An 11,919-nucleotide genomic window follows, 5' to 3' on the forward strand; every position below is an offset into this window, starting at 1 on the left:
CTTCCAGTTTCTGCATAGAGTGTTCAAAAGGGCAACCCCTGCAAATGCCCTTAAGCTCGTTCGTGTGTGGCAGTTTCCTATATGGGTTCCCTCCCTGTGTTGAATTTAAACGGCCGCCCGGTCGTGGAAACTGCTCGCTGCAGCAACAGAGCCAGCTCTCCGTCTTGTGGGGGCAAATGGACACGAACGAGCTTAAGGGCATTTGCAGGGGTTGCCCTTTTGAACACTCTATGCAGAAACTGGAAGCAGGGCAGGGAGACGAACGTGATGTGTCTTCTTCCACTTGGTTTTAAATTTGGATCCATTTCGCCAGGATACTATCCCTACCTGACTCGGACTACAGTTCCCACAAAAACGCCGCAGATGCTAACGCCCAGGGGGCGGGGACTGTGTAATTAATTAGTGTGAATCCTGGCAGATGACGCACAAGCCACTGAAGAAGAGAGCTAGTCTCTCGAAATGCATTTGGCAGCTGACTTACCTTGAAGACCGTCGCCTTTGAATTCCTGCTGGCAGGTTCTTGCAAAATAAAGAGTTCTTTATGGAGTTCGTGTGTGGCAGTTTCCTATATGGGTTCCCTCACTGTGTTGAATTTAAACGGCCGCCCGGTCGTGGAAACTGCTCGCTGCAGCAACAGAGCCAGCTCTCCGTCTTGTGGGGGCAAATGGACACGAACGAGCTTAAGGGCATTTGCAGGGGTTGCCCTTTTGAACACTCTATGCAGAAACTGGAAGCAGGGCAGGGAGACGAACGTTATGTGTCTTCTTCCACTTGGTTTTAAATTTGGATCCATTTCGCCAGGATACTATCCCTACCTGACTCGGACTACAGTTCCCACAAAAACGCCGCAGATGCTAACGCCCAGGGGGCGGGGACTGTGTAATTAATTAGTGTGAATCCTGGCAGATGACGCACAAGCCACTGAAGAAGAGAGCTAGTCTCTCGAAATGCATTTGGCAGCTGACTTACCTTGAAGACCGTCGCCTTTGAATTCCTGCTGGCAGGTTCTTGCAAAATAAAGAGTTCTTTATGGAGTTCGTGTGTGGCAGTTTCCTATATGGGTTCCCTCACTGTGTTGAATTTAAACGGCCGCCCGGTCGTGGAAACTGCTCGCTGCAGCAACAGAGCCAGCTCTCCGTCTTGTGGGGGCAAATGGACACGAACGAGCTTAAGGGCATTTGCAGGGGTTGCCCTTTTGAACACTCTATGCAGAAACTGGAAGCAGGGCAGGGAGACGAACGTGATGTGTCTTCTTCCACTTGGTTTTAAATTTGGATCCATTTCGCCAGGATACTATCCCTACCTGACTCGGACTACAGTTCCCACAAAAACGCCGCAGATGCTAACGCCCAGGGGGCGGGGACTGTGTAATTAATTAGTGTGAATCCTGGCAGATGACGCACAAGCCACTGAAGAAGAGAGCTAGTCTCTCGAAATGCATTTGGCAGCTGACTTACCTTGAAGACCGTCGCCTTTGAATTCCTGCTGGCAGGTTCTTGCAAAATAAAGAGTTCTTTATGGAGTTCGTGTGTGGCAGTTTCCTATATGGGTTCCCTCACTGTGTTGAATATATATATATATATATATATATATAAATATATACTCCAACACTCCCCCGCACGAGGGAAAGACGAGTCGCACACTTGACTTTTCTGTTTGCAGGTCTTTCATTACTTTGTCGGGCAGCATGTGGCCTTTTCCTTATGCATTCGTTCGTTACTCGAACTTCCTCAGAGGAGCCAACACCCAACACGCCGCCAGCAACCACTGCCAAACTGCCTTTCAATCATCTTTTTTTCCGTCCCCAGATGGACTTTATATACATGTTGCATTGTGGGGCATGTGGTGCTTGCGTGGCATGTCTCTTTGAAAAACCCTCCAATGGGCGGTGTCTTAAAACATGCTGCTGCTGATTTAATTCTCCATAGTTCATTTGTATTATTCGTGCAATAAGTCAATTCAAATCCAACCCATTTTCAAAGCTGGATTTAAAGCCCTTACCAAAGACGGTCCTTGGTGACACCTCGTTGCTTTATGTGTTTCCACGTCTGCCAAAGCCGGTTCGTTTGTGCAACGTTGTGGCGTTCTTTGGGTGGTGCGTTAACTCCACGGCAGAACCAAGCCGTCATATATACTCTCCAACACTCCCCCGCACGAGGGAAAGACAAGTCGCACACTTGACTTTTCTGTTTGCAGGTCTTTAATTACTTTGTCGGGCAGCATGTGGCCTTTTCCTTATGCATTTCGTTCGTTACTCGAACTTCCTCTGAGGAGCCAACACCCAACACGCCGCCAGCAACCACTGCCAAACTGCCTTTCAATCATCTTTTTTTCCGTCCCCAGATGGACTTTATATACATGTTGCATTGTGGGGCATGTGGTGCTTGCGTGGCATGTCTCTTTATATATATCTATGCTACTATTATAAAGAGAGAACTGTGTCCTTTGAGCCAGGTAAACTCAGAAAGTACACCATCAATCGCAACACCCAATACAGCGTTGGAAAGGGGAGGTCCAGGAGATCGACATAGGCTATATAAAAATTTAAATAAACGTATTTAGAAAAAATTACCATAAAAAAAAGTAGTCCCTTGAAAGTAGCGCCGGCCACGAGGTGCGTCATGACATCAGGAGCGAGGGGAGGAGCGGCGTACGCTGATGTCCGAGCATTGATTGCAAAGAGCGGAGACTGAAGGACTGGTGAGACGTGATTGGAGCAACCGACGCTGACGTCCGAGCATTGATTGCAAAGAGCGGAGACTGGAGGACTGGTGAGACGTGATTGGAGCAACCGAGAGGCGAAGAAAGGGGGACCCGATAAACGAGAGACGTGTGGCAAGTAGCAGAGAGGGTCAGGAAAGGGGTCACTCACTTGTGTGATAGTCACAAGGCAACATCGCTAGGAAGGGGGCGGAGTGACGTGATGCTGAGGCGGCCAGGGAGCAGGTATTGAGGTACAAAGACCAAGAGCACGGGAAGTGGTGCTGTGACAAGGTGTAGTAGATGCCGCGTGGGAAGGGAACAGGTGACAAGGTGTCGTAGATGCCGCGTGGTAAGGGAACAGGTATGATGTATACAGCCAGCTGGAGCGCAAGGGATATGGCAGAAGGCTTGAGAGGGCTGGTATGTGTAGAGAGAACCAAATAGCGGCTTTTGCAGTACGATCATCCTTCAGCACACTCAGAAAGTCAGTGAGCAAACTAACAAGAGTGGATATGATGCAGATGTGTCTACAAAAGTCAAAAGAATTCTGCCCTAGCATATAAAAAGGTTACCAGGAGGTTGAAAAGTGGGCTCTTATGCAAACCCAAAACATGGTCTGAAAGAAAAGGTTTAACTACACCCAGAGCCCAACCGATCCCTTTTTCTACGTGCAGGCGGGGGCTCTGAAGCCTAATTGCTCCCGGACAACATCGGGACGGGCTGCTAGTATATATATAACTTTGAATCCTTCTGCCTCCTCTCCTTCCAGCAAGAAAGGCACGGCATCTCAGCAGGTAGATTTAATTAATTTTTATTGTTTTTACAACACCATGTGCAAGAAGTGCAAATTGCAGACCGCCCTACGCGTTTCGGCTATACCTAGCCTTCAACTGGACCATATATATATATATATATATCGCATACAAATTGTCCTGTCGCAGCGGGAGCACTCGTCAGCCGGTGCCAGCGAAGGGACCAGGGCAGTGTCCCGTTTGCATAGAATACCAATGACTCGCTGCACACGCCTTGATGTTGGTTGCAGTTTCTTTATTTCAAAACGTGACAAACACCTACGCGTTTCGAACCGTAGTTCGTGATCACGGTAGCTTGCATGTGTGGTCCCTTCATTATTTCTATACATTTCGGCCTCTTGGGACGCCCCTATTTGTTTGAGGCATGCTGGGACATGTAGTGTTAACTAATATTTGTGCCATCGCGTTTAAATTGATGTCGTGGGTTTATGCAGCATTGGGGCGGTGTTTGGCGTTACTGCATGTAAAAGCGTGTCCCCAGTTAACTAGGACAATGTAGAGGAAGCTATGCGACAGTTAAAAAACATCAACAACTATACAGTACTTAACAAAAATCCAACTGAAACTATGAAATATGAACTAGAAACAAAGTTGAATGGCTGGCACGCAAATGGTCTAATCACAGATACAGAAAGAAAATTCTTAATGGTCGAAAATCCAATCCTTCCAACCATTTACTTTTTACCAAAAGTACACAAGACCCTTAACAAGCCCCCTGGAAGGCCCATAATATCCAGTTGTGGGGGCCTTTATGAGAACGTATCCAGCTATGTGGATTACTTTATAGCTCCACTTGTACCAACCCTTAGCTCCTACATAAAGGACACGGGCGATTTCCTTCGCACCTTAATGGAAACTGAATGGCAGCCAGATTACTTGCTAGTGACCATCGATGTGGTATCGCTGTACACGTCAATAAATCATGACATTGGACTAACAGCGATTAAATATTTTTTGGACCAACAACCAATCACCCGGAGAGAACATTCAAAAATGATCATGGAAATGATCACGCTGTGTCTATACAACAACATTTTTATCTTCAACAAAACCATCTATAAGCAATGCTGTGGCACAGCCATGGGAGGTTCTTTCTCTCCAAGCTACGCGAATCTCACCATGGGTTGGTGGGAGAAGAGCGTAGCTTGGGGAGAGGAAAACGACCATCACATGGCTAAGGTAGCCCTTTGGCTACGCTTCATAGACGATCTGTTCCTCCTGTGGAAAGGCACTGAGACAGAATTCCTTACATTCTTCAACATCCTCAACCAGAACTCAGTGGGACTAAAGTTCACATACACTATCAGTCCTAAAGAAATTGTATTTTTGGACACAAAGGTGTACATAGCAGATGGTAAGATTCAAACAACTGTTCACAGAAAAGAAACAGCAACCAACAGCATTCTTCACGGTCTGAGTTTTCACCCACAGAAACTGATAAAAAGCATTCCGTATGGTGAGCTCCTACGGATGAAAAGGAACTGCTCTGAGGACAAAGAGATGGAATTGAAATTTAAAGAAACAATAGAACGCTTCAAACAGAGAGGATACAAACGAACAGATCTGAATGCATGTGAAACAAGGGCAAGATTTAAATCAAGAGAAGACACTCTCATCAGTAAGAAAAGCTCTGCTGCCACACAAGAAGTTGAAGTCAACAAAACAACAGATCAACCCAGGATGATAATGACTTTCAGTAAAGAAAGCTATAGAATACAAAAAGCGATGATGAAGTACTGGCATGTACTACGCAAAGACCCAGACATTGGAACAACAATAGGAGACCATCCCCTTGTCTCCTACAGGAGGGCACGCAACCTAGCGGACGAGCTAACTCAAAGTCATTTTGAAATCAAGAAAACAGAATCTTGGCTTGACATTAGAAAACAAGGATTCAATAAATGCGCAGTCTGCAAGGCGTGTAAAATAGGACGCAATATGAAAAATCTTAAAGATGCGGCTGGAAAAAACTTTGCAATCAAAAGTAACATTAACTGTGACTCGTCCTTTGTGGTGTATATGATCCAATGTTACTGTGGTAAATCCTACATTGGCAGTACAACATGTTCCATAAAAACACGCATACTCCAACACATTCGAGCCATTCAGAATCATGACCACTCCTATGCCATTGCGAAACATCTGGCCAATCATGAGAACAAAACGTGGCTGGATGTGAGATATTTCGGACTCGCAATTGTACCTCAACATGAAAGAGGAGGCAACCGCATTCAAAGACTGAGAAGGCTTGAATCAAAATTAATCATGAGGTTCAAAACCAAACAGCCCGCTGGCCTCAATGGCGATGAGGAACTTTATGTACACCTATGAGAACTATGACACAGACTGAATCTGCACCCAGCATTATATCAGCATCTCAGATCCCTCTTTTGATCATGACAGACTCCCATGAATGACCCAATCCAATAATTTGCAAAACTAGTCTCTTACTGCAAATCACAGTTACCACAACTGAGTTGTATTTTGTTACTTTTTTTCTTGACAAGTTAATGGTGCCAATTAATGTAAGCTAAATTAAAAATGCCGTGAGCAGCTGCAAGCATTGGGGACGTAGGGCACTCAGCCCTTTATTGCAAATGGACTCTTGTCCACCTAGTTACGCATTACAATCAACTCTCAGGTAAACAGAGAGCTGATTATACACGCACGTGTAATCACGTGCGTCACAAAGCGCTATTGTCCTAGTTAACTGGGGACACGCTTTTACATGCAGTAACGCCAAACACCGCCCCAATGCTGCATAAACCCACGACATCAATTTAAACGCGATGGCACAAATATTAGTTAACACTACATGTCCCAGCATGCCTCAAACAAATAGGGGCGTGCCAAGAGGCCGAAATGTATAGAAATAATGAAGGGACCACACATGCAAGCTACCGTGATCACGAACTACGGGTCGAAACGCGTAGGTGTTTGTCACGTTTTGAAATAAAGAAACTGCAACCAACATCAAGGCGTGTGCAGCGAGTCATTGGTATTCTATATATATATATATATATATATATATATATATATGTATATATATCCAGTTTGCCACAACATAATAATGCGATTACTCAGAGATAAGGCATACACCAGTGATGGTATTTTATTCCAGGTTACGCGTTTTGCTAGACAAGCTAGCTTGGTCACACAATGAAACCGGGGAAAGTGAAAGCATTACATAGGCATGTTAGAAACAAATGTAGAGCCAATATGAGGTACACTTCAACATAGCCAAATGGCATCCATCTTGTAATGTGTAGTCTATAGAGAAATAAGGCGGTGTATTGCATCATACTCCCTCCTTCTCAAGTACTGGTCACAATGTATGTATAACTGACAATTAAAAATCAAAGTCTATCACAATGGAGAAGGATAGGACCCAGGGAAACAATAAATGAATTGTGCAATTAAACCCTTCTTTGCAATGGTGGAGAGCCCGACTGCACAGATAAGAGACTTTATTCGAATCTCTTTTAACTCTGTTTATTTGTTTTCACGCACATTTTTCACTTTATTTCCTTGTTGGATGTTTGTGTAGCACTGATTTACGGGGAAGTCAGGCATATATACATGGCATGATGGGGAGGCTTGCCAGCGATTGGAAAAATAGGCACTAGTCCGAATATTTTTTGTGCTTCACACACAGTGGAGGGATACCTGATTTTACTTAACAAGTCCTGCCAACTGGCACCAGGCCGATTGGAACATATCACATGTTTAATATCCCACATATCTCTTAATTAGGCACTAGTCCTAATGAAATGACGCACCACGTGCTGTGACCGAGTCTGGAGAGACTATGACACTGCTCTTATTATCTCCTGGTATATTCCCAGATTCTACAGTATACACGTTACAATATGGCAGTATATATGCTATAATATGGCGCCTGGGTTTAATTGCACAATTCATTTATTGTTTCCCTGGGTCCTAGCCTTTTTCTTTGTGATTGACATTGATTTTTAATTGTCAGTTATTGTGACCAGTACTTGAGAAGGAGGGAGTATGATGCAATACACCGCCTTATTTCTCTATAGGCTACACTTTACAAGAAAGATGCCATTTGGCTATGTTGAAGTGTACCTCATATTGGTCCTACATTTGTTTCTAACATGCCTATGTAATGCTTTCACTTTCCCCGGTTTCATTGTGTGACCAAGCTCGCTTGGCGAGCGAAACATGTAACCTGGAATAAAATACCATCATTGGTGTATGCCTTATCTCTGAGTGATCGCATTATTATATTGTGGCAAACTGGATGTCTATGTTGGCACGCTTCTCCAACCTCGTGCGATCCTCTGCAAGGGCGGGGGAAGGCAGAAGGAGCAAGAAAGCTAAAGAAAAACATATATATATCTATACATACAACGTTTTATGTGTAGTTAAGAAAACGTGATTTATTATTTGTACACAAAACCAATTTAAACTGCACAAACCTTATACATTCAAACGTCATATTTAGAACTTAAAGTTACAATTTACACTCCAACCAAAACTATACTTTAACTTGTGACCTTCGTGCAGAGCGTCGTCAACTCACTAGGTAGACTAAATTAACTAAAACTCTGCCCTCTACCAGGCACACTATTGTCTTAAAAGATGTAATTTGAGATGTTATGAGTGTGTGTTATGAGTGCTATGATTCAACATGCTGTATGTGATGTAATACGAAAGGGTATAAACAGTGACTGGGTTATAGTTAATTAAGCCTGGCTAGCGAGTATGGAGGTGCACAAATTATAGTAAGTTTTTGGCGGGCGCAAATTATAACTTTAAGTCATAACTATAACTTTAGAATTGATAAGGTTTGTGAAGTTTATTATTTTTTAACTAACATGGATTCTGATGGATACATCTGCCTGTGAATTCCTCACCTTCTGAATGACCCCATTCGCAGCATTCCACAGATCTTTTCTCCAAAGCTCTCCCACATCAATGAGGATGTCACCATGGAATGGCTATGCACGTTACTCTGTTTGACGTCATCGGAGCCATAAGTAGACCTCGTGGTGGGCTGTCAGTTCCCTTTTTGTGCGCCATCTACGGGTAACGGTTTCTTCAAGGGCTCTCCATTTCTGGGAGTTTCTTTATTGCAATCTATGTGTAATTGTAGCAGTGATCATGGCTACCCAAGAGAAGTTCGGTTTTAATCCATGCAGGGAATGTGGAGGTCATATGTCGATCACTGATCCCCATGAGGAATGTTAATGGTGCCTTTCGTCGTACCACGGCATCGAGGGGTGCTTGTCGTGCAGGCGCATGAACCCAAAGGCCTTGAAGGAGAGGGAGGTCAAGCTGTTTCTCTTCCAGGGGATCCTCATCAATAGTCATAAGCACATGAATATTCAGGCCCATGTGCGGGACCCTGGAAACATATTAAAATGTATGTGGAAACCATATATGAAACTTTTTATATTTATATATATATATATATATATATATATATATATATATATATATATATATATATATGAATGAAGAAAACGCCATTCTCATCCAAAAGTCGAGTAGAATAACGAGAGTGAGCCCAGATTTAGTGCTGATTTTTTCGGTGATTTATTCAAATATTCCACCAGCCATCTGCCATAATGCGTTTCACCTCCAAACGAGGCTTGATCACATGACGTTGATCGAAACAAACAAGGGTCTTAAATACACCAAGACATGGGAGCGGCTATGCGCTTAAAGTGACAAGTGCATATTTAGCATGATACTTTCATATTTTCATTTTTTCAATTTTTCAAAATTGAGGGCAAGTGCCCAACATTTTCATATTCCAATCATATCCATGTGACGGTATAACGTATATCTGTCAGTATTCAATTCATACATTAAAGAAAAGCATTTAAACTCCAAGCATAATTCATAGAAAAAGGAAATGAGTTGTCCCCTCTTATCAAAAATATATCTCTATATACAAGTGACTATTTCATACTATATACAATCTATTTATATGACGGTGTTCCTTGAGAACTATCACAAAATATATCACTATATTATGAATTCATATATATACAACAAATGGTATTTACCTATTTACACATTGGACAGATTTCCCATTACATAAAGGATCTATAAAAGCATGTGCATTCATGTATAACTCGCTGAAGTATAATTTCATTGAAAACTTTACGATTTAATGCTAGAAAGAATTGGCTTTTTTTATCAAAAGATTTATACCGTTACGACTGGACAAAATCAAATCATGGCTATTTAAGGCACCATCCTTTTAAGTAATGTGTATGACCCTTGCAAGCAGCTGTGAACTCCAAAATAATATAAAAAATCATAAATAAGGTGCCCGTGTGTGCATGAACAACATGAGAATTTTTTTTTTATATATATAAAACAATAAACACACAAAGCAGCCTTCCATATACTAGAAACGCTGAGCAATGTTGTAAGAATTTCCCTTGCTCATAAATACTATTCCAATAAAGCAGGGAGAAAGAAAACACATTTGAAAACTGCTTTAATGCACAGCAGAAATCATAATCCTGCAAAGAGGAATGAAAGAACATTGCCAGCACATAGGCTGCATTGTATAAACATCAGTGTAGAAAGCTGAAATGCTAACCCACAGAAACACACAGTATAAACTGGCACTGTGCCTTTAAGGCAGTCATGACCCCTACAGGGCTCGACAAATCCACTTTCCCCCTCGCATTTGCAAGGTAGAATTAATGTGGCCGAGCTATTTTTAGGTCCTACTCGCCCTTTCTGGCGAGTAGGAAAACAAACTAACTTTTGTAATTTGTCTTTGAAAACAGGGCAAATGCGACAAGATAAGATTTAAATGCATTTTTATTGCTCACAAAGCGAATGAGCAATAAAGATACCTTTAAATCTTGTTATCTTGTCACATTTGCTCCGCTTTCAGAGACAGAGGTCAAGTAGGTTGCAGTTAGGTCGAGGAGATTTTTCAAGGTACTAAACCTGCAGGACTAGTACCATTCTTTGGATTTTTAGAGCCCTGCCCTAGCTTTCCATCATGCCTCAGTGGTAACAGTTAGGTCAGTTGTTTTTTCCAGCTCCTTCTGTCAGGACCCTGGTAACTTCAGCTCTCAGTTTTTTTTCTGTCAGAAATTACTACTTATTTTGTATCACAAAGCTTTTACTTCTACGTGTTTTTTGCTGTTGAAGTACTTTTCTACTAAATATGCCCTCTTTTTTGACTCTTGTCCTTCCTGTGGCAAGAAGAAGGCTAAAACAGACTCCCATCCTGTCTGTATTCTTTGCCTTCCTTCTGATCATGCTCCTAAGACTTGCCAGCATTGCCAGTCGCTGTCCAAAAGAACACTGAAGGACAGAGAGAGGATTCACCTCTATGGGCAGGTTGAGAGGGAAAATCACGTTCAAGAGGCAGGTCTCCGATGAAGTAGAGAAAAGACAGAGCCAGATCTTCCTCTAGAAGTAAGATTCCAGTCTGCTCTCCATCGGCGTCTGGCTCAGCCCCCCAAAAACCTTCAGCAGCAGCGAAAATGTTGATAAAGAGACCATCTGCGGCGGGCTCGCCGTCGAGAGAACACCAGTCGTTGACGAAGACTGCAGGTATGTTGGATCCTCTGCCGTCGTCAACCCGGCAACGATCGCCGTCGAGGAGTTGTTCTCTGTTGGTGCGGGCTCGTCCAACGTCGAGGGATAGATCTCTGTCGTCGGCGTTCGACGTCGAAACATGCTTCGCGGCGTCAAAGCAGGCGTCTCCGTTGCCATCAACCAGGCGGCGGTCAACGTTGAGACGTACCTTGTTGTCACCAGAGGCAAGGCACTCAACTCCTCCGTTATAGTCATCCAGGCGACGTTCAACGTTGAGAGCTAGATCTTCGTCGTTGACGAAGAAGGACTCATCGTCAAGACCTAGAGTCAAGTACACTAGGCGTCGTTCGACGTCGAGACGGCAATCTCTATCGATGGCGAGAAGTGCTCCGATCTGGACTTCGCTGGCTTCCAGTAAACAATAAGCGTCGAGAGAGAGATCTGAAAGGCATAAAGACACAACGTCAAGAAGGATTTCTCTGTTGATTCGTACTTTGTTGGGGTCTCCTGCACCCTCAACGTCGATGGCGAAGTCTGTTTGACCTAGGTGTTTGACGTCACATCATATAACGTCTAAACACAAGGAGAGGTCGATGTCGAGGAGAAGATCCCGCTCTAAGGATTCACCAGTGATTGTGACGCAGAGTCGGTTGACGCTGAGACACTCCGCATCGTTCATCAAGACGCCGATCTTGCTCCAAAAGTTGCAGAGTCCTCTCATTCCTTTGTGAGCTCTCCCCAGAGGCTCTTGACGTCACGCAGCTCTTCTGCTCATTCTCCAGAGCAACCAAGAACATCTCCAAGAGGCTCTCCAAGGAGACAGCAAATTCCTTTGATTCATCTTTCACCCAGATGGCTT

Source organism: Lissotriton vulgaris, chromosome 7 (genome assembly GCF_964263255.1).
Source record: "Lissotriton vulgaris chromosome 7, aLisVul1.2, whole genome shotgun sequence".
NCBI classification, from domain to species: Eukaryota; Metazoa; Chordata; class Amphibia; order Caudata; family Salamandridae; genus Lissotriton; species Lissotriton vulgaris.